The sequence below is a fragment of the Dermacentor albipictus genome, chromosome 5, assembly GCF_038994185.2.
Source record: "Dermacentor albipictus isolate Rhodes 1998 colony chromosome 5, USDA_Dalb.pri_finalv2, whole genome shotgun sequence".
Classification (NCBI taxonomy): domain Eukaryota; kingdom Metazoa; phylum Arthropoda; class Arachnida; order Ixodida; family Ixodidae; genus Dermacentor; species Dermacentor albipictus.
In genome coordinates, this window is record NC_091825.1 from 36,798,583 (window position 1) to 36,821,741 (window position 23,159).

The window sequence follows — 23,159 nt, forward strand, 5'->3', positions numbered from 1 at the left end:
ATATGGAGCCAGGCAAGGCCCTACCTCCTCATAGAGCACAGGCGAAAGTGGTGTGCACAGCGTATAAGGCCTAGTTAAGCTGCTAGTCGCCTGGATATATACGGTACGGTATGTAAGGATTAGAGAAAGCCTCTTTGTAGTTGGCCTTTGCGGGTACAAGCGGACACTTGAAAATGGGGAACTCTGCACCGAGGATAACGTCACCTAGTCACCTGGTCATGCGATAATATGTCGTGATATCGTGGTGGGTGGTGAGGCCATCGTATTTGTATCGGGATGAGAGGGCCTCACCACTCGGTTGACAAAACCTCGAGCAGTAAGGTTCGCTGCCTCATTCTCCGCATTGTGCCCGTGAGCTGGAACCCATATCACTTCGATGAGATCGCCGTTCTGGAAGGAAGAAAGCGGACCAAGGAGACACTGGGTTGATGAAGCCACTCTGGTGCGAAGGAAGTTAGTGATGGCCTCTTTAGAGTTTCTGACCACTGCACCAATGTCTGGATTTAGCTTGGCGAGAGCGATGGCTGCTTCTTTCGCAAGTCCTGATTTAGGTGTCGAAATAATCGCGGAGGTAGCGAGTCGCCCCGAGGCGGTCACCGCATCGACTGTAATGTGAGAGTGGTCAGGAAAGGAAGAATAAGCAGCCACGTCCATGTAAAGGACATCTGGGCGGCCGTTTTAGGAATCGTGCAGAGAGTGCGCATGAGTGCTACGCCTGGCAACGTGGATGCCTGCGAGCATATTTTTAGGGAGCAGTTTGGCAAAAGACCTTGGCCCTGATCAGAGGTTGAAGGGACGCGTTTCTCTTGTGAGTAGGGCTAGGCTGTATGCCCAGTTTAGCAAGAGCACGCCTGTTCGTCGTTCTAAGCGCTACATGGTGTTGCTACACTGTTCAGTGGACTTCAATGAGCTCATTTGCTGTGTTGTCCACGGCCAGGTGGAGGAGCAGGTTGGTGCTGTCATAGCGTAGGATACCAAGCACCGTCTTGTAGGCCCTAAATGCCTGGTTCAGCTTAGAAAGGTCTGTTTACTTAACCCCGCGTTTATGGGTGGCAATTCTACGACTGAAGGATCTCATCTGCCACGCAATTGTTTTCAGCATGATGATGGATGCCTCATAGTGCGTGTTGTTTTGCAGCAGCATTCCTAAGATGTGCATGGCCTGCACCTCAGGATAGTTGACGTTGAGGCGAATCGCAAGAGTGACAGGTGGTGCAAAAATCAGAGCAGAGAGTTGGGCTAAGTTGCAAAAACGAGAAACACAATTTGCAGGTGAGCAATTGAGCCCCGTGGTCCCAACATGCGACTGTATGTTGTGAACAGCCTCCTGAATGGCAGTCTGAGTGTCCCCATAAGAGCCTTTGCAGGCTCAGATTGCAACATCATCTGCGTAGAGGGACTGGGAGATAAGGGGGATGGCTGCCAGCTTCACAAGATGCTGGAATGTAGTCAGATCAAAAAGGAACCGGGAAAGAACAATGCCTGGAAGGGTGTCCCGCGTTCCAAGAGAAATGCAATCACTGGTAAGTTTGCCGAATGTGAGCTCTGCGGTACGGTTGGTCAGAAACGTCCGCAGAAAGTTGCATGCACGGGAATTCGGGTTGACGTAATTCAGATTGGTAATTATGCCGGGGTCTAGTGTACTACCATGCGCGTATACCATTGTACCACCATTATGCTCAAGACGGGCCACTGACCGCAGGGCCACGTTGGTCGGCAGGAAGCGGAGAACCACTCAGCTACGCTTCCCTTCTGGGAGCCGGCAAAGATACCCATATAGCCGCCGCAGTATGAAGGCGCTAATTCATTGACGATTGCGTAATGCGATGACTGAGCAAGAACGGCGAAATGATGCGCAAGAATACACTATTGGTGTAATAATGGCATCGCCCGCCTTTCCACCCCGACCTAGTGACCCAAGTTGTCTGAGAGCTTCAGCTACTACGTACACCCAGCCACAAAATATTACGGACGACGAAATCTGAGAAAAAGTTCAATATCTCTGGAACCTCACAACGCAGCCTCGTATTTGCATTTCCGGACTCGACTAGAATAGGCCAGCAACACTGTCGTATACAGTTTTTCTGGCTACGTCTACAGACTGCTCAGGTGTTGAATGTATTGTGAGGGCCCGTGGTCCACAAACTTTTGTGGCCGAGTGTACGTGTGTACACGTTGTCGGGATGCTGTAGTGGTCGTCACATCACCGTCATTCTTGCTTTGTTAGCCGACTATTGACCAGCCATCATCGTCATACCATTGTTATGCGTTCGTTGTTGCACCGCCGTCGTGATGCCGTCGTGTTCGTTAAATCATCGTCATCTTCGTGGCCTCACTTATCATGCCATCACGCCTTCCACTCTGAACCCATAGGCAAACCTCTATAGCTTGGGGTCGTTGCATGCTCGGGGTCGTGATGCTCCAGCTTTTGAAGGTGACCCGTTATGCCACCATCGTCCCGCCATCGTCGTCAACAGTCATAGTGCATTCATTGTCACACTATCGTCGTGATGCCGCCATGGTTGCACCATTGTCATTCTAACTTCGTCGTCCGACTCTCGTCATGCCTCGTCATCACGCTGTCGTTTAACCATCGTTAGAACTTCAGTAACGTTATTCCATTGTCATAATCCCTTTGTCGTCATGCTGGCTTCGTCGATGCCTCAACTTCATTTCTTGTTCGTCATTCTGAAGCAAGTTGTCACCATTGAATCTCGAAGATGCCGTTTTTGTCATGCCATTGTAGCCGTTGCATTGGTGTCAGACAGTCGGTATCACAGATCCGTCGTCATAACATCATCGCCATGCCGTTGTGATCATGCCATCATCATCATTCTAGCTTGGTCATAGAGTCGTCTTAATCCATCGTTGTCACATACTCGTCATCGTTATACCAATTGCGTCGTTGAATTGACGTCATTCCTTTGTCATTCTGTCATCACCAATGTGTCGGTGTCATGCAGTCGTCATCATGCCTCCACGCTGATGATTTCCCTTGGCAAATGAGCGCCACAAATAAAATAGGAGGATGTCGTGGAACGTTGTAGCTAGCAGAAGCCAAGAAAGCTTCAGAATCACTACAACCTGTATTAAATTAACCTGGCTTCAGAGATACGGTGTGTGGAATCATTGCTCAAATGATAATTATCGACGACAGTCATCATTAGATGAGTTCTACCGTTACGTTTTTTCGCCTTTTGTCATTGGCTCCCAATAAACCATATTTCCACAATTCCAGGGGTTCGCCAAAGAAAGGGTCATGTGATAAGAAATACGTGTAGGAAGCAGTGAGAATCAGAGCAGTTGCAAAATGTGGCAGCTATTTGGAATATCGTCCATTTGCTGCTCATGTCTCCTTGTGTCTTGCGTTCTGGTGATGCCAAGTCGATATTTTGCACATTTCAAAGATATATCAAATTTCTCCCATTCATGAGGGTTGAACAATCATTTTTGATTGACGTAGTTTTTCTGCGGAAACCCGCAAGGTGGAGAGAAGTAATGAATAAAGGGAAATGAGACATCCATCCGTTCGTAGCAATTGCTACAAAGGAAACCCATACGGGTTCCTCGAAAGAAAAGCCTCATAGTTGAAGAAAAATTCGTCCTGGTCCGGTGCTCGAACCCGAGACCACCGCCTTTCCGGGGCAGCCGCTCTACCATCTGAGCTAACCAGGCGGCTAGCAGATCGCAGGGCGAAGTCGAATTTGTCGACAACACGAAGCAAAGGCAAGAGTTGGACGTAGTTGTTCTGCGGAAACCCGCAAGGTGGATAGAAGTAATGAATAAAGGGAAAATGAGACATCCACCCGTCCGTAGCAATTGCTACAAAGGAAACCCATACGGGTTCCTCGAAAGAAAAGCCTCATAGTTGAAGAAAAATTCGTCCTGGTCCTTTGTAGCAATTCTTACGAACGGCTGGATGTCTCATTTTCCATTTATTCATTACTTCTCTCCACCTTGCGGGTTTCCGCGGAACAACTACGTCAAACTCTTGCCTTTGCTTCGTGTTGTCGACAAATACGACTTCGCCCTGCCATCTGCTAGCCGCCTGGTTAGCTCAGATGGTAGAGCGGCTGCCCCGGAAAGGCGGTGGTCCCGGGTTCGAGTCCCGGACCAGGACGAATTTTCCTTCAACTATGAGGCTTTTCTTTCGAGGAACCCGTATGGGTTTCCTTTGTAGCAATTGCTACGAACGGGTGGATGTCTCATTTTCCCTTTAATAATCATTTTGATGGTAAACTTCATATTTAATTCCAAATTGATTTTAATGACTAGATTTATTGTATAGGTACTGCCTAATATTTCAATATAAAAGAGTCGCCTTGTTTATTTAATTGGAGCGTAAAATGAATGCCTATAAAATTTCATTGTATCTCTTTACGTGGTATCGCAAGTTCGAGGCCATGGTCTCCTGAGAAAGTGCACCAGAGTGTTTTGTCTAAGTGTGCAACTTTTAGCGAAGACCAAGGCTTGGCATATGCAAGAGCACAACCCGGTTAAAATAGGCAGACGACAGTGCTTTTTAATTGTTTTCAATCAATAACAATGAAATCAGATCTTCTACAACATAAAGACTGAAATAAGTTGAGTCCACACACAAACTTTCATGTTTATGAGATTGATAGCTGCGAACAATTCATGTAACTCTGCATCTATCTAACATTAGGACCCCATTGCATTCCTACTTCATGAAGATCGCTTGTGGAGCATCACATTATAGAAGTTCTTGGTTGAATTTTTAATATATGTCATAGCTATTTTAACACATACAGTGATGTTCTTGCGCAAAGGAGGGAATGAAAATCGCCGAGACTTATTCGTTTTTCCAATACCTCTTCATGCTTGTGTTTCCACAGTAGACGCTATGATATAAAACAACCTTCAGAAGGCGATGTTGACCATATGGGGCATGATTTAAAGCTTTTCTCGTGCCAACAATTATGTGGCTTAAGCATAGCGTGGCTGAAATACACAGATTTCTTAGAGTTCTATATGTGCAATGGCTTCTTTAATTCATTTTCTTTGCAGTGGCTTAGCCTGTGAGAATATGTCGCTGGGTTTTCAACCATTCTAGGAGAGAGAGAGAGAGAGAGAGAGAGAAACAACGTTATTGATCCATAATGAAACGGAGCGCGTTAAGCACGTGATGGGGTGGCTCCCTATTCACGGGCTCTTAGGCTTCCAGGGCCGCCTGGCCCCTATGGATCAGACGGAGCTGGTCTTCTACGGCGGGGATGCATAGCAGCATGTATACCCGCCGTGGTGTTGCTCAGTGGCTTGGTGTTGGGCTGCTGAGCACGAGGTCGCGGGATGGAATCCTGGCCACGGCAGCCACATTTTGATGGGGGCGAAACGCGAAAACACCCGTGTACTTAGATTTAGGTGCAGGTTAAAGAACCCCAGGTCTTTAACGTGCACCTAAATCTAAGTACACGGGTGTTTTCGCGTTTCGCCCCCATCAAAATGTGCCTGCCGTGGCCAGGATTCCATCCCGCGACTTCGTGCTCAGCAGCCCAACACCAAGCCACTGAGCAACACCACGGCGGGTATACATGCTGCTATCCATCCCCGCCGTAGAAGACCAGCTCCGTCTGATCCATAGGGGCCAGGCGGCCCTGGAAGCCTAAGAGCCCGTGAATAGGGAGCCACCCCATCACGTGCTTAACGCGCTCCGTTTCATTATGGATCAATAACGTTGTTTGTCTCTCTCTCTCTTTCCTAGAATGGTTGAAAACCCAGCGACATATTCTCACAGGCTAAGCCACTGCAAAGAAAATGAATTAAAGAAGCCATTGCACATATAGAACTCTAAGAAATATGTGTATTTCAGTGGATACCAGGGCATTGCAACATTCCTGGCAACACAGCAGCCGATGAAGCAGCACGACAAGCGCACCTGAAAGATGATACGGCTCCGCTCCCAATATCAAAGAATGAATTACGCTGCAGTATAAGGACAACGTCTTTCAGCATGTCTAGAAACACTTGGTTTGACCAGAATTCTAAGAGCTCTGACTTATATCATATTGATCCATTTATTGAATTCAAATTTTCATTGTCATTAGATAAAACTGTGGAAACGCTTATTCATCGATTAAGGCTAGGCACTGCCTACACAAAGGATTTCTTACACAGAATTGGCCGAGCGGAAACCCCCGAATGTAATTGCGGTTTGTAGATGAAGATATATATCACCTCCTTCTAGATTGCCCACATCACGACACACCAAGATGCCGACTTAAATCAGCGCTAAGTAAATTAGACCGCAGACCTTTCAGTTTAAGGAAACTTTTGGGCCCTTGGCCAACAACGGCCTTGCAGAAGAGCGCTTTAAAAGCACTAAAGACTTTCTTTGAAGACAGCGGCATCGCTGGACGCTATTAGTGCTTTCATTGTTCTGTTCATTTCAATGTGACTCTATATATCCATCTGTTTGGGAATTATGTTATGTTGACTGCTTTGTTGTGACTGTATGTGCTAATATATTTACACGATGTATATACCACCCGCTGACTAGACAATGTGTTATTAGGCAACAGTATTGTTTGTACTTTTGAGACTTTCGACTACATAAATGTGGAGACATTTGCCATGTATATTGTATGTACCCGCTGACCCGCTGACTAGAAAATGTGTTATTAGGCGACAGTATCGTTTCTACTTTTGAGACTTTCGACTACATAGGTGTGGAGACATTTGCCATAGTCTTCCTGTGGAAACGTTGCTTTATAAGTCCTGGTGCTTGTGTGAAATGATTATTTGATATGTAACCGTGAACCCTGAATGATGTATGACGGAACCACCCAAGAGATAAGGAGTAGCGGGCGCCTTAAATTGCGCGCCAACATCTCCTTATATCATATCAATAAAAAAAAACTAAAAAAAACCCAGGTGGTCGAAATTTCCGGAGTCCTCCACTATGGCGTGCCTCATAATCAGAAAGTTGTTTTGGCACGTAAAACCCCATAATTGTTTTTAACAGGATGTATAGATATACGGTATAGGGTATAAGAGGGGGTGGTCTTTGGAGAAATTGCACTCTCATGGGCCGTGCCGGAGGGTGCCTAGTGCATTGCAGTCAGCACATATGTTCCTGTATCTTTCTGGGTATGTTTTGTTCTGGAGGCAGGGGGAGGGGGGGAGGAGGTTCCTTCACTTGGCAGCAGCGACAGCATATCGATCGAACTACGAATCGGGCCTTGCCTCAGGTTGCAGATTCGCATCGCTGCAGAACGGACCTGCGTAAAGGACAACGGGCAATAAACCAAGGGCGCTGCTGAAAGCCTGGAGCATTACACTCCCGGCGGCGTAATACAGCGAGTCCTCGTGACCACCGCAAGGCCCATAAACAGACAGTGGTGCTCGTGGACACATCACTTGGCAGCAGCGACAGCATATCGACGAGAACTACAAATCAGACCCTGCCTCACGTTTCAGATCTGCCATCAGAAAGTCAGCAAAACCACATACGCAACACTGTTAATTTAACCTGCGTAAAGGACTACGGGCGACGAAACAAGGCCGCCGCGGATGCCTGAAGCATTCCAGTCCTGGTGGCGTAATACAGCGGGTCTTCGTGACCATCGCAAATCCCATAAATAGACAGCGGTGTTCGTAAACAGGTCACTTGGCAGCAGCGACAGCGTATCGACCAGAACTACTAATGGGGCCCTGCCGCACGTCGCAGATATGCCATCGGCAAGCCAGCAAAACCACATCCGCATCACTGCTAATGGGACCTACATAAAGGACTACGGGCGACCAAAAAGGCCGCTACGGAAAGCCCGGAGCATTCCAGTTCCAGCGGCGTAATACAGCGGGTCCTCGTGACCATCGCAAGGCCCATAATTAGACATGGGTGCTTGCGACAGGTCACTTGGCAGCAGCGACAGCATATCGACCAGAACTGCTAATCGGACCCTGCCCCATGTTGCAGATCTGTCATCGGCAAGCCGGCCAAACCAAATCCGCATCACTCCTTATTGGGCCTGGGTAAAGGACTACGGGCGGCCAAACAAGGCCGCCGCCGAAAGCCTGGAGCATTCCAGTCCCGGCGGCGTACTACAGCGGGTCGTCGTGACCATCGCAATGCCCATAAATAGACAGTGGTGCTCGTGGACAGATCCCTTGGCAGCAGCGACAGCATACCGACCAGAACTACTAATCAGACCCTGCCTCACGTTGCAGATCTGCCATCGGCAAGCCAGCAAAACCGCATCCGGGTCACTGCTCATTGGAACTGCGTAAAGGACTACGGGCGACGAAGCAAGGCCGCTGTGGAAAGCCTGGAGCATTCCAGTCCCGGCGACGTAATACAGCGGGTCCTCGTGACCATCTCAAGGCCCATAAATAGACAGCGGTGCTCGTGGACAGATCACTTGGCAGCAGCGACAGCATATCGACCAGAACTACTAATCGGGCCCTGCCTCACGTAGCACGTTACCCAAATTTCTCATTTTTTTCCACCTGATTAGGTTTTTTATAAGTGCTGGTGTCGCTGCTACCACAGTGTGCTGTGAACCGTATTTGCCCTTTGTTTCTTCTGGTAGGTAAGAAATGTCGAAGCAAATGCAAGAGTGCTTACAGTAATTCAAGCAGGAGCTTTCATATGAATTCAAGAATCGCCGAGAATGTCTGCAAAAAGTGTCCGTATTGAAGAAAGAAATCTTCGGGCAGATTTAGAAGACATGAAACGCAGCATGACTTTCACTAGCAATGGCCTTGATGAAGCTAATAAGAGACTTGAAGCCTCCCTCTCTCAAAATAAGCAACTACAAACAGAAAACGATGCGCTCCGTCTGCAGTTCATCGCGATCGAAAGCGACCTTCCTACATGCCAAGCTGGCCTCGTGAGTCAGAGCAATGCTCACGTAACCAGAACTTGGAAACCGAAAACGTCAAAAAGAAAATAACGAAACAAATTAATGCCTTTCAGATATCCTCAGAAAATTGGCAAGCAAAGTGATGAGCTGACTTCAGTCACTGACGTAGACCTATGTCACAGGGTTTCAACAAAAGAGAAAAATAAAAAAAAAACATCGTGGCCCAGTTTGTGAGGCGAGATAAGCGGGACAAGATTTTTGAAAAAGTGCGCAAAACGAGGATCAGAAACGCTGACTGAATGATCGTCGGGTTCACCGCCAGACGAGCCATTTTACATAAACGAGTATTTTGTCAGTATATTAAGATACTTTTAGGCATGGCTGTGGCGTGCAATCACAAAGCGCGATGGAAAATTGATTGGGTCAAAAACGGGCAATATTTTCGCACGTCGCGACGAGAAATATCAAGTTACAGCGACAAAGCATGAAAGTGCCTTGACAAGATCTGTCCGTACGGCTAGAAATGCCACGTTTTCTTTGGGCAGTCTGCTTTCCGTGGCACTACTAATATGGCTGCCGACTGTATTCTTCATGAGGATGAAAAAAAAAATATTGCGCCCTGCGAACTAGACAAACTGCTTAAACTCTTTCACGTTAACATGAAATACATTCAGCGGAAATATGATGACATCACTGCTTTGTTAGAATCATTCAACGTCTCTTTCGATGTAATAATATTCACTAAGACTTGGTACTATAATTATGATAATTTTGTTTTACCTCGTTACAATCAATTTTTTTTAAAATCGTACTCTGTATTACGTTGTGTTTAATTCCCACTTGGACTACTGCGCATCAGTATAGGGAAACACCACACTTACAAACGTACCTAAACACACATTATTACAGAAAAAGGCACTACGGTCTGTTAATAACGTCCCGTTTCTAGAACAAATAGATCCACTTTTTCGTTAACATAAAATTATAATATCGTCCAAATTTACATCCGCAAATGACTAACAATGTATAAAAGCGCTAAATTCGGCAAACTGGAAACATTTTTAGACCTAGCAAGTTTAAAGGACGCAATAGCGTTGTATCGCTTTAGGTACCAACCACCATTTGAAATTGCCTTCTCTCGCACAAGCTATAGTAAAGAAAGGGTTCGACAGACAGTGGCAATTACATTAAACGAATGCTGTGCACGAGATATATAAATACTAATACTAACGAAAAAAGAAATGTTCGATCTCTGTATAGCCTATAAAGAACTGTACCATAAGATAGATCCACTTGATCTAATTATGCTGAGATGCGTGATTAGTACTTATGGTGATGTGATAAAACGTTGCATTACTGCTTATGGTAATTAGCAAATACGTGTCTTGATGCAGTTTCTCTTTTTTGTATTGTTTGTATTTCTTGCTTAAATGTCTCACATTATGTTAAATACATAGTCTGTGAACTTCTGAAACTGTAAAAAAGAAAGAATACTTCTCTGTATGCTCATTTATTACCTATGTATCTTGCTGTATGTTGCCTATGTACGGGTGGCAGGAGCTCAGTCAAGCTGCGACGAAGCAGCTTTTTCGTGTACACGATCATGTACACGGAAGAGAAACATAAAGACTGATTGATTGATCCTGCCTGGATTTGCCTGTATATCATTTGTTCGGCTCTGGTCAAGGAGTGGTGGCGGTGTGGGAATATCTTGCCTGTAATACATGACTGTATCTGAGTAACTGGTGACGGGTTGCCATGCCCTTGCCTATTCCTCGGTGGCTCACTTGAGCGCTCGGGCGTGCTGGTGAGCATTGGATTGGATTGGAGAAACTTTATGTATGCCTGCGGTTGGGCGCTCGCGCGCCCCGACGAGGGCCTACGTCATCCTCGAAGTTGCCGTTACTCGGCGCGGGTCTCCGCTCGCCGTTGCCGGCTCGCTGGGTCCGTGCCTTTCGAGCACCTCGAGGACATGCTGGACGGCCCAGAGCTGATCGTCTCGGTCGTAGCTCATCGCGGCTGCCTAGAGCCGCGGTGGGAGTGTTCTTGATTTAGCGCCTTCTGGATATTTAATGCAGTCCCACAAGATGTTCGTGTAGTATGCGGTCTCCCTCCGGCAGACTCTGCACATATCTGTCGGATATGTCTCGGGGTACATGCGATTCATCAGTTTCGGGCTCGGTAGCGATCCGGTCTGGAGCTGTCTCAGTACTAACGCCTCCGCTCGACTCAGTCTCGGGTGCGGGGGTGGAAGAGTCCTGCGAGCCAAGCGGTAGGCCTTCGTGATTTCATTGTAATCCGTCATGCGGTCCTTGGTTCCGAACCACGTCGGACCGTCTGTCGCCGGGGCGCGGTTGGTTAGCGCTCGCGCCGCGGCGTGTGCCGTCTCGTTATGGTTCTCATTGCGTTCCGACGCGTCGCCCGCATGCGCCGGGAACCACTTGAGTCGTACTTTTTGTTCGTCTAGTTTTACCGCTCGCAGTACGCGCTCAGCCTCCCTGCAGATTTGCCCTTTGGCGAAGTTTCGCACCGCCTGTCTTGAGTCACTCAGCACCGTGTAGCAGTCTGCGTCGGCGATGGCCAGGCGATGGCTACCTCCACCGCTTGTTCCGCTTCGGTGCTTCTCACGCTCGCTACCTTCCTCGTGGCGCCGGTAGACGCCTCTAGGACGACCGCTGCGAAGGCGTTCCGTTGGTATTCGGCCGCGTCCACGTACCGCACGTGTTCGTCGTTGGCATGCTGGTCGATGAGAGCCTTGGCCCTCGCCGCTCTTCTTCCCTTGAACTCGGGATTCATGTTCTTCGGTATGGGGTCGCTTCTGGTCTGGCGTCGGACCTCTTCGGGGACGGGGAGCTTCATCTCCACCTCGTTCGAGCGTCTTATTCCCAGATCGTCCAGTATCTTCCTCCCGGCTTTGGTCATGGACAGCCGCTCCAGTTGAGAGGTCCGTTGCGCTTCGGCTATTTCTTCGAGCGTATTGTGTAGCCCGAGTTGTAACAAGCGGGTCGTGCTTGTGGACTCGAACAGGCCCAGCGCCGTCTTGTACGCTCTTCTGGTGAGCACGTTGATTTTGTTTCGTTCGTGTTGCAGCCATTTGTGGTAGGCTGCAACGTACGCGACGTAGCTGATGATGAAAGACTGGACGAGCCTAACTAGGCTCTCCTCTCTCATGCCAGCCTTTTGGGAAGTGACCCATGCCAGCCTTTCGGGAAGTCGAATCGCGTTGGCTGCTTTTGCCTTGAGACAGGTGGTGGTTTCGCCGTTCCTTCCGTGCTTATCGTTGACCATGCCCAGGATCCTAATTTTGCCGACCTCGGGGATCACGCTGCCGGATTTGGTCACGATTCTCATTTTTTCGTTTTCGCGTTGTCTAGTCTTGCCTCTGCTGTATTTGGTAGGTGGGAGTATGAGAAGCTCCGATTTGCTCGGAGAACATCTCAGTCCGGTGCCTTCCAGCTGGTCTTCTATTGCGTCGACGGCGACTTGCAGCGCGTCCTGGATGTGGGCGTCGCTGCCACCGGTCACCCTTATCGTGATATCATCCGCGTAGATGGTGTGCCTGACGTCTTCGATGCACCCGAGCTTTTCGTCCACTCCGATCATTACCATGTCGAACAGCATCGGCGAAATGACCGATCCCTGCGGTATTCCGGTGCTCCCGAGCTTCTTCTCTTGCGTCTGTAGGTCGCCTGCTCGTAGCTCGATGGTCCTGTCCATGAGGAAGTCCTTGATGTAGTTGTAGGATCTTTCCCCCATGTTGAGCTTGGAGACTTGGGACAGAATCGCCGAGTGTTTCACCTTATCAAAGGCGCTCTGCAGGTCGAGCCCTAGGATGGCTTTGTTGTCGCGGGCGCTGCCGCCATGATCGATGATTTGTTGTTTGAGCTGCAGCATCGCGTCCTGCGTCCTGAGATGCTGCCTGAAGCCGATCAAAGTGGCTGGGTACAGCCCTTCTCGTTCCAGGTCTCGTTAGTCTCGTTAGTCTTGCCACCTGTTGAGCAGGACGTGCTCCAGCACCTTGCCCACGCAGTACGTGAGCGAGATGGGCCGTAGGTTATCCGTGTACGGCGGCTTCCCCGGCTTGGGGATCAGGATGGTCTTGGCTGTCTTCCACAGCTTTGGCAGCGCGCCCGCTCCGCAGCACTTGTTGTAGTATTTTGCGAGCTTTTCCATCGAGCCGTCATCGAGATTCTTGAGCGCCTTGTTCGTGACGAGGTCCGGGCCGGCTGCCGACCGGCTGTTGAGGTCGTGCAGGGCCGCGCGTACCTCCTCGACGTCGATGTCACGATCGAGGTAAGCGTTAGGCAGGCCGCTGTACGGCGCGTGTTGTTCGGTAGATGTAGTCGGCAGATATTTGTCGTTAATGTGCCTGGTGACTTCGTCGACGCCGTGTGCTGAGACCGCCCGATGTATAAGCTTGGCGACTTGGTGCGACTTGGTCTTTGTTTCGTCGAGCAGGTGCTGCAATAGGTTCCACGTCTTCCCGCTATGCATCTGCCCGTCTGCCACGTTGCAGATCTCGTTCCACTGTTGCATGCAGAGAGCGCGGCAGTGATCCTCGATCGCTCGGTTCAGCTCTGCCACCTTCTTTCTCAGTCTGCGGTTAAGCCGTTGTTTCCTCCAGCGATTTAGTATCCACTGTTTGGCCTCGATTAGATGCGCAAGCCGGCTGTCTACTTTGTCGATCTCCGCGCCCGTTTCAATCTTTTTGGTCGCGTCGCGTACGCTCTTGGTGATTTCGGCCGTCCACGAGTCGATGTCTTCGATCTCGTCGTCACCGTCGCTCTTCTGGCTTCTGGCGTCTCGAAAGGCATCCCAGTCTATCCATCTGTGTGTTTTGACGCTGGTGTCGTTGTGTTCCGGTATGCCGATTTCCACGATGGTGTGGTCGCTGCCTAGGTCGATCCCCGTGTTTCTCCAGGTGATCGCGCCCCGGATGTCGTTCTTGACGAACGTGAGGTCCAGAGTGGTGTCCCGGGACACGGAGTTAACAATTCTCGTCGGATGTGTCGGGTCCGTGATGAGGGTGAAGTCGAGTTCCATGGCGTCTTGGTACAGGTCGTGGCCCTTTGCTGTGTACTTGTTGTAGCCCCAGGCAGGGTTCATCGCTTTGAAGTCTCCGCACGCGATCAGCGTGTTACGGCCCCGCTGCGGTGCTGGCTCTGTGCAGTAATGTCTTGAATCTCTGTTTTCTCTGAGATGGGTTGCTGTAGACGTTGAGCAGAAATATGCTTCCTTCTCCCTTCTTGCCCGGGATGATTTCGGTGAGTGTGTGCTCGATCTTGATATTGCTTTGCAGTTCATATTCGACGAACGTGAGTCCCTTCCTGACCAGGGTGCACAGGCCTCTGCCGTCGGGCGGTCCCTTGTGCACTCTGTAGCCAGGGAGGGACGGTGCGTCGGTTAGTGTCTCTTGTAGTAGTATAACGTCTGGCTTGCGCGCGGCATGTACGATGTGCTGTTGGATGACCGCCTTCTTCCTTCCGAAGCCGCGACAATTCAACTGCCACGCGGTTACAGCTGCTGCTGCTGGTGTTGCGTTGGCGGCCATGATTGCGTTGCCGTGTACGGGGCTCCCTGGTTGGGTGGATGATGCGCGAAGAGGGGCGCAAACGTCGGGTGCCCTACCATCGGCTGTAGGGTCCTTTCGATGTAGGCGAATCTGTTCGTGTTATCGGCAGCACTGAAACAAACATTGTTTGTTTCAGTGCTGTCACTGTTGCGATGTTTGTCGTGATTAGCTGTTCGAGTTTGCTGAATGTCGCTTCGAATTTCGCTTCGAGGCTGTCGATGCGATCGTTTTCTGTTTGCGTGCGCGTGGCCTCGATGGCTCGCTTCTTCGGTGCCAGTTCCTCTATGGCTTTCTCCTAGATGTTCGAAGTCGTTTCCTCGGTCTTGCTTGTTCTTGGCGTGGGTCTCTGTAGAGGCTCGTTGTTGCATAGCAGCAACTGATGAATCTCGGCGATCTCTTTCGTGAGGCTGTTGATGGTCGCTCGCAACGCCGCATTTTCCTGTCTTAGGAGCTCATTTGCCTCCCGGACCTTAATAATATCTTCTTTCTTCGTGGTTTCGGTGATTTTCTGCGCGTTCCTTATGTTGTTTCCTTTCGCCGCGTCGACCCAGCTCACTCGCACACGTGATGGTGACGTTTTCCTGCTGAGGCTTCTCTTGCAAGAACTGCTGTCTCTGGATTTGGGCGCGCGGTTTTCCGACGCAGTCCTTGACTTTCGCGCAGCTGGCGGCTTGTCGAGTGGCGGAAAATCGCTCTCCGACAGCAGCTGGCGTTCGGCCAGTCGGCGCTCCCATTGTCACTTGCGCACTACGTAGCGCATCTTGTACTTCGCCTTGCACGTTCGGTTTCCGGTCGGGTGTTCACCTCCGCACAACTGACATTTTGGGGTACAGCGATGGTCTTCTGTAGGGTTCGCGAGTCCGCAGGCCAGGCACGTCTTGATTGTGGGGGTCGGGCAAACGTCCTTGCGGTGTCCCACTCGGCCGCACTGCTGGCAGACGTCAATCTTTTTCTTGTAGAGGCGGCACGGAATCAGGGTGACTCCGTATCGGACAAAGTTCGGTACCTTGGGCCCCTGGAACACCACAATCGCAGTGGTCGTGCTTCCAATCCTTTTTGAGGCCACTGCTAGCGGGTTCCTCTTGTTGACGATCTTTCTATCTAGCTCTTCGGCACTCGCGTCGATGGGGATGCCTCTGATGACGCCCTTCACGGTGTCGTGAGGTGCCGTGCGATATGCGCTGACCTCGTAGGCTTAGCCTCGAATGGATATTTCCTGGATTTTAGCGTACCTTGCCGCGTTGTCTTCGTTTGGTGTACTTACGACCATGATGTTCTGTTGTGTGTTGGGGCAAATGGTATCTGCGGCGCTTTCCTCGCTCGTGATCTTGGCCGCAGCGAGTATGGATGCAGCGACGGTGGTGGTGCCGGTCTTGACGATGTCCAGTCCCCCTCTGTGTCTGACAACTATCTTGGTTTCTTCTAGTGGCATGGCTGGCATGCGTGCTGCCTTGATGGCCGAGGCTCTGACGTTCTTGTAGAATTTTGACCTCGTGCTTTTTAGACTCCCGCCGGGTCCGTCAGGCTTGCCGCTGGCGGGGCTTCGCTGGCGAAGCTTCGACATGCGTTCCCCCGCGAGCGTCCATCCGGCGTCGCTGTGGTATTCCTCGGGTGATGTCTCTGTTCCCTGAACTTGAACGCACATGTGATTGTCCACGATTATTGTTGTTTCAGAGGGCGCCTCCATCTCGGAGCTGACGAGCGGCAGCCACCGAGGTGTACGGCAGGCCGCTGTCAGTGCGATGGTGTTGTTGGGCCGAGTGTCCGCGGAACACGCCTAAGCCAAGCAATCCTCCGCATGGCGGCAGTAGAAGCAGTCACGAAATGTGGCAAAGAAAAACGCACCTCTGGGGTCAGCTGGTATCGGTCGATGCCGCTCGCCTTCACGGACACATTGGTGCAAGCAAAACTTTGGTACGAGGTAATTAGCACTGCGTAATTGGCTAGCAATCACGGAGCCGATCTCTGACTAGGGACGAGCGCTGCTTCGTCGTCGTCCGCCGTTGATGAGCACATTCGTTGCCCTGAACTGAGGAGTGGGCCGGGACCCAAGCTGGTTGGATTGTTTAGGAGGCGTAGCTTTTCGGATTATTTGTAGTGATGCAAGGGACACCCGGCCAAATAGGTAATTCTTGTACGCAGCTTGTTAGTCCATGACAGTCTTGGTGACCTTAGGTTGCAAGAGTGCGAGGGCTATCGCTGCTTCTTCTGCTTCCTCCGAAGACCGAGTGTTGATTGATGCGCATGTGACCGGCTGGTCCAGCCTGGTGACCACGACCGCTGCGCTCGTGGAGCGTTTGGGTAGAGAGGTGTCTGTGTATAGGACAGTGTCGTCTTCCTCCAGGGTCTAGGAGATGGCTCTTGCACGGACTTCGTGTCGTCCGGCGTGCCTTGTGGGGTTCATATTGGACGGTAACGGTTTGCATTCCAGCTTCTCAGTCGGCTTTTCGGGTAATTGATCGTGGCGGGCGTAGTGTCGTTTTTACCATCCCATCTTGCGGAGGGTGCTTCTGTCTGCTTTGTTCTAGTTAAGGCGGACCCTTTGATTGGATTGATGGCCTTCTACGAGCTCGGCTACTCTGATGTTATCAGCCAATTGAAGTAATTTTGTCGTGAACGAATTTAGGAAAATACCTAAGGCCTGCTTCGTGGCTTTCCTGATTATTGCGTCAAGTTGTATGACGTCCTTCTTGAAGAGTTGCATGTACGGCGCTGCGTAAATGATTTGTCAGATAACAAAGGCCTGAACGAGGCGCAAAGTGTCCGATTCCTTGAGACCGCTGCGCTTGTTGGCCACTCGTCTGATCATGTTCAAAGTCTGGTCTGACGTGAGCTTGATTTTTCTCATCATGGCAGTTGCCTTGCCGTCTGCCTGGATAAGGAGACTCAGGATCTTGAGTTCAAGTACCGGGACCCATCCTTGGACAATCTCTCAGAATGGATTTGTGCCCCGGTGACCTTAAATCTGGAGCTATAAAACATGCTAGGTATGCTTCGTGCATCTCTGTGCATAAAGTGACATTAATTGGCTCTTTGGCAGGCATAGTGCATCAGAGTTTCCCGCCTGACACCGCTGCGTAGACATCTCACTCTATGCATCGGATTGATTCGGAGTTGGATTCGAACATAGTGAATGATGCCGTGCATAAATTATACAGACACATTGCATGCGACTGCAGCAATGCCAGCACTTGGGTGAAAAAGTTTCTCGCGTTTGAGCAAGTTACATACAAAGAGAAGCAACGTGACCTCACAGATTATGCGATTACGGTTACGTGATGACGAGAGTATATTCAGCCACGCTACATGTCCCGTTTATCGGGAGACAAATTCATTATGCCTGTCAGGTTGCGTGTATCGACAGGGCTTGTGGCGAGTCCTCGTGCTTCTACGTAGCTATTGAGAGGGGTGGTCTTCTGCGGTCCCTTCTTGTGATCGCTTGCAGGACAACCTTCGCGATCTCGACCATCTTCCGTTCTGAGGATCGCTGAACGGGGCGTGTTGGATGGCGTCAGAGGAACATCAGGCGACCTGATTCGCTGGAGTGTTTTATATGTAGCGACTGGCTCACGTGGAGAGAGTGGCGGTAGGTGCGTCGTTCCATGCTTATAGTAGACCTTCTGGCGTTGACTGATCTCCTGGAGCCTGTTGTAAATGACTGTAGGGTACTTTCTCTCGTTCTAGTGGCTCATGGGCACAGACAGCAGGATCCTGGTTTGCCGTCTCATGGGTTTCTGCAAAGGGGACTTTAGGACATCATTCCTGAGGGTGTTGCGCCATTCGAGCAACGCCCACTGAAAGTAAGATGGTTAGGTCAAAATTTCTTTCAGAGCTTCTTGGCCTCTTGTAGTCCTCTTTTTGTCATACCGTTAGAGGGGTATGATACGGTCTTGACGTAAGATGGGCAACGCCTAGCTGCTGCAAAACATCTTTGAGAAGCCGACTGCATCATGGTTGGCAGTTATCACTGCAGAGGTTAAACGGCATGCTGTGCGGGGAAAACAGAATCCGTATACCACGGCGTAAGGGCGTTAGGAGTTCTCTGAAGGAGTTCCCGGATCTCAGAACGGAATAATTAAAGGGCACAGTTACGGCAAACTTACGGGCCCTCATGGAAAAAAAGGTCTATGTCAGTGAGTTGCCAGGGCAGCTTTGGCATATGTCATGGAAATAAAAAACATTTTTGCGTTCCACCCTTGATATTTGTGGCGGACAGCGTAATTTTTGGAAAGCTGCTGTATCTCATGCGACATGTTTGGCCAGTACATCATGCGTTCGTACATCCACCAAGCGTTCGTCTTTTCCGCTCCCAGGTACGCAGCATGAAGAAGCAGCATAATTTCCCGCTTCTTTGAAGATTGTATAATTACTTTGTTGCGGCCAAAAACAAGACCGTCTTGCATGTGTAGTTCTTTTTAGGAACAATGTGGACGCAAGTTTTTGGGGACATCGATTTTTTCTGGCTAACTTGTTTTGACGTAAACTCGAAACTTAACGAAAAGCGAATCTTCATTGGTGGCCGCAAGTAGATCTCTCAGGTGCTGTTGCGAAGCTGAAATGTACTCAAGCAAAGTTACTTGAAATTTCTCAGTTTCATTTTGCATAAGCTGCTTGCTAAGGAAGCTAGTTAAAGCGTCGTGCAAGTTGTTGATCAAATTAATACATCACTACCAAGTTAAACGTATGCGCTGCTGGCGAAGAGGACATCGATACTGTGGTTCCCTCAATATATCCACCAAGCGGCGGTGATTCATGTCGACAGTTGCATTTCCCTGGTCGAATATTCAGCCGTGAAACTTGGTGCAACCATGAATAATTGCCAGAGTTTCTTTATTAATCTGTACGTAGCGTTGCTGCACCTCTATAAGTGAGCCTGACGAGAAAGCTAGGAGGAAGCCGTGTTAAATAACACCTGCACCAAATGCCATTTGGATTGCGTCGACCGAAAGAGTGGCGGCTTATTTGCACGGAAGAAGGAATTGATTGCCGCGTTCACTAAGGTAGGATGGAACGTTTCTTAACTTCACTGCTGAATGATCCTCAGTCCAAAAACACGAATATCTATGCGCAGCAAGGTTCTTAGTGGGGCAGTCTCGACGCACGTGTAAGGAATAAAATGATGCACATAATTCATCATGCCTAAAAAGACTTGCAGCTCCTTACTGTTCTTTGGCTCTTTCATTTTAAGTGTGTCCTTCGCTTGACAAGGGTCCAGGTGGAGGCCCTCTCTGCTAAGGATGTGCTGTAGGTAGCGCACTTCAGGCTGCAAAAAGGTCCATTTCTATCTCAAGTTTGAGGTTGTTTTCTAGATATCCTGCCAACAAAAGTGACAGGTGGTGGTCATTCTTTGTGCGGCCCCAAAGTGGTATTTGATCTAGGATCACGACTACGCAGGGTAAGCCTTACTGCATGCGGTACATAGCTACTTGGAAGATTTTAGGAGCTGATGCGATGCCGAAAGGCATTCGAATAAACTAATGGGGCCCGTACGGCATGTTCTACGCAGAGAGCTTAGAGCGAAATTCCGTGAGTATAATTTGCCAAAATCCTTACACCCCATCGTTCGTTCATAAGTTGTTAGCACCAGACAGCTGCGACGGTGCGTCTTCTAAGGGTGGCATTGAGTAATGTTCGTACACCTGGACATTATTAGGTGCTCTTTGTCCTTTTTATTAACTATGAGCATATGGCAAGACCACTCGGTAGGCTCAGTTACCTTTGTTATTGCGCCTTGTGCTTCCATATGCTGTAGTTCAGTCATGACCTTGCGCTGAAAAGCCGCAGGAACACTTCTTGCTGGAACGATGACGCCCACTGTATCTAACCTGAGATTCATATCCTACTTGGAGTCTCTCGGCTGCACGGACCCCTGAGATACATCTGCAAAAGGCTGCGGTGGCGGGTATAGTCCATCCTGTATTTTCTGCATACGATATATGAAGCCGATACTTGCAGCTACTGCACCACATGAAAGCGGTAGGGGCGTCTTGTTCGACAAGAACTGTTTATTCCTTGGTCCTGTAATTTGCCCAAAGCAGCAAATGAACTTTCGTATGCACACTGGTCTGTGCCCAAAAACTACTTCGAGTGTGACATAGCAAAGTTGTGGAGGCTTTTATCGAGAAATAATTCTAGAATCATTTCAAAACAAGGAAGTGTGTATCGGTGTCCTTATTGATTACTCGAATGCATTTGACTGCATGAATAATTGAATACTTTTGGAAATACTGAAATTATACGACATTCGCGGAATCGCAGCTGTTATAAAAATTGTCTACTATATCGCTGCCTCTGTGTGGCAATAGCAAAACAGGTTTCTATTGTCAGGATATGACCATAGGAGTCCCCCAATGAACTATTCTCGGTCAATTATTGTTTATTTTGACAATATTGATATGACAATTATCAGTGACAAACCGAGCGATATATTGCAGTCAAGTGACAGAAGCCTCATATCTAAAGGTAGCAACATACAGTCCTTCATGTTAGTTGTCTCCAAAACAGTGGAAAGACTCAGTTGATGAAGTATTGCACACTGCCTGTTAGTGAATTTCAAAAAAAGGAAAAAAAAATCCGCGTTGTTTCATGTACGCCAGAACTCTTTCTCATTGGAACCAGTGTTTGAAACTGCTATAGAGGAATGGTGGATACTGTAAAAACGCCGGGAATACTTTTTAACAAGAACATGAGCCCGGATCTTCCTGTCTATTTGATTATATGTTATTCATGCGCAGAGCATATATTCAAGAATCAAGTTAAGAAATACTTTATGCAGCAATTCTCTTCATCCTAACCACTGCTTTTGTGATTTCATGTCATTTCATTTTATTACCTTAACGACCCCATTCGGGCTATTACATAAGGGGTGGTTAACATGTGAACACAAGAAAAAGCAGGTGTTACATCTAAATACAAGTTTCAACAGTTTCTAGAAATTGTGAATGAGATGTGATGGTAGCGACATTAATGGGTAGGTCGTTCCAGTCCTTGGCAGCTCGAAGAAAAAATGACGATTGAAAAGTGACAGTTTGTGTTCGAGGACGAGAACTTGGAGTTAATAGCTGGTGCGCTGTGAGATGCGTGACGATGATGGCATGACGTTAGGCGGGCGGCTTAGTGAGCTGTAAAAAATTTGTGATAAAGAGAGAGCGTGGCGATGCAACGACGAAAAGCAAGAGATGCCAAGCTAGACTGTACCTTTAAGTGTGAAATGCTGATGTTATATGAGTATGAAGAATGGATGAATCTAGTCGCATGATTCTGCACTGACTCGAGTGCATTGATGATATTGTCACGTGGTCGTGACGTCAAAGAACACAGTAGCAGTACTGTGAAAAGCAAAACCAGCTTTTATTGGGCGAACCTGTGCCCACAAAACAGGCTACACTTAAAACACAACAAGAGCGGCGAACACACTCGGCGATCGTCGAAAATTTGATCAGCGGGTCAAGCGCGTCGGCTTTTATAGAGCAGTCATCGAATGTTCCAGACTAATCGTTCGGACCCGCGTGCCTTCCATAAAATTCTACACCATTCGCGTCAGGTGATGAAATCAGATAACATAACGTTCGGCGACAACAGACAGCGGATAGAAGCATCGATAACGTTCTAGAAACCTCGGATACATACAGGCGCATCCCACGCTGTGCGATTACATTTGTTAGGCTGCGAAACGTGGTTACCCGATAAAGATAAGTATACGTGTCAATATATGTTTGATGAGGGTGCCAGATGGCGGCGGCGTATTCCAGTTGTGCTCTGACAAATGATTTGTATGCGAGTAGTTTGACGTGCCGTGGAGCATGATGAAGATGACGCCTCATGAACCCAAGGTACTTGTTCACTGACGAGATTACGTTAGTCGCGTACGTATTCCAGGAAAGGTCGTGGGACAGGGCACTTATAGGCTAGAACGAATTCTACTGGGACGTTTTCAATTGCGTAAGCGGACAGATAAGGAATACGACGGCGGGAAATTGAAGTAAATTTGCACTTGTTGGGGTTCAAGGCCATTTGCCAACGGTTGCACCAGTCCTGCACGTTATTAAGGTCATTCTGGAGAGATGCTTGGTCAGAGATGTTAGTCACAGTGCGATAAATCACACAGTCGTCATCGAACATACGAATAGGACAAGACACATGCAGCGGGAGGTTGTTAATGTATATTAGAATAAGAAGCGGTCCTAAGACTGAGCCTTGGACACCTGAAGTGACACGGAAGGGTTCGGAGGAGACGTTATTGACAAGGACGAACTGCGAACGATTAGTAAGGAATTCTTTTATCCATTGTGCTACAAGAGGATCCAAGTTCAATCTAGATCATTTAATTAGCAAGCACTTATGAGGCACTGTGTCAAAAGCTTTAGAGTAGTTTAGAAAGATGTCATCGGTTTGAACATTGTTATCAAGATTAACGTGGAGATCATTAAGGAAGATAGCTAGTTGTGTTTCACATTAAAGCCCTTTACGAAAACCATGCTGAGAAGGATGAAAGAAGTTTGCAGATTCTAAAAAGTTCATGATATGCGAGTATAAGATATGTTCCATGATTTTGCAAGGAACACTAGTTAACGAAACGGGGCGGTAGTTTAAGGAGGAGTCTCTGTTACCTGCTTTCAATGCTGGAACGACATTTCCCAATTTCTAGTCACCCGGTAAAGTACCTGTAGAGAATGATTGCGTGAACAACGCAGTGAAACATGCCGCAGATATATACTTAGCATTCACTGGGATCTTTGAGTTATTTCGTCTACACCAGGAGAAGT

General features: G+C 48.7%; 1 protein-coding gene, 1 non-coding gene and 1 pseudogene across 2 annotated transcripts in view; 1 reads left to right on the forward strand and 2 right to left on the reverse strand.

The window, feature by feature from the left end:
• LOC135909537 (venom metalloproteinase BumaMPs1-like) overlaps window positions 1-23,159 on the reverse strand; it is a 119,340-nt gene that overhangs the window by 90,200 nt on the left and 5,981 nt on the right. The gene's annotated exons all lie outside the window — the stretch shown is intronic.
• TRNAS-GGA (transfer RNA serine (anticodon GGA)) lies at window positions 4,047-4,121 on the forward strand. The gene has a single exon. It is a non-coding gene; the product is annotated as a tRNA-Ser (tRNA).
• Window positions 14,690-16,039, reverse strand: LOC135909545 (uncharacterized; annotated as a pseudogene).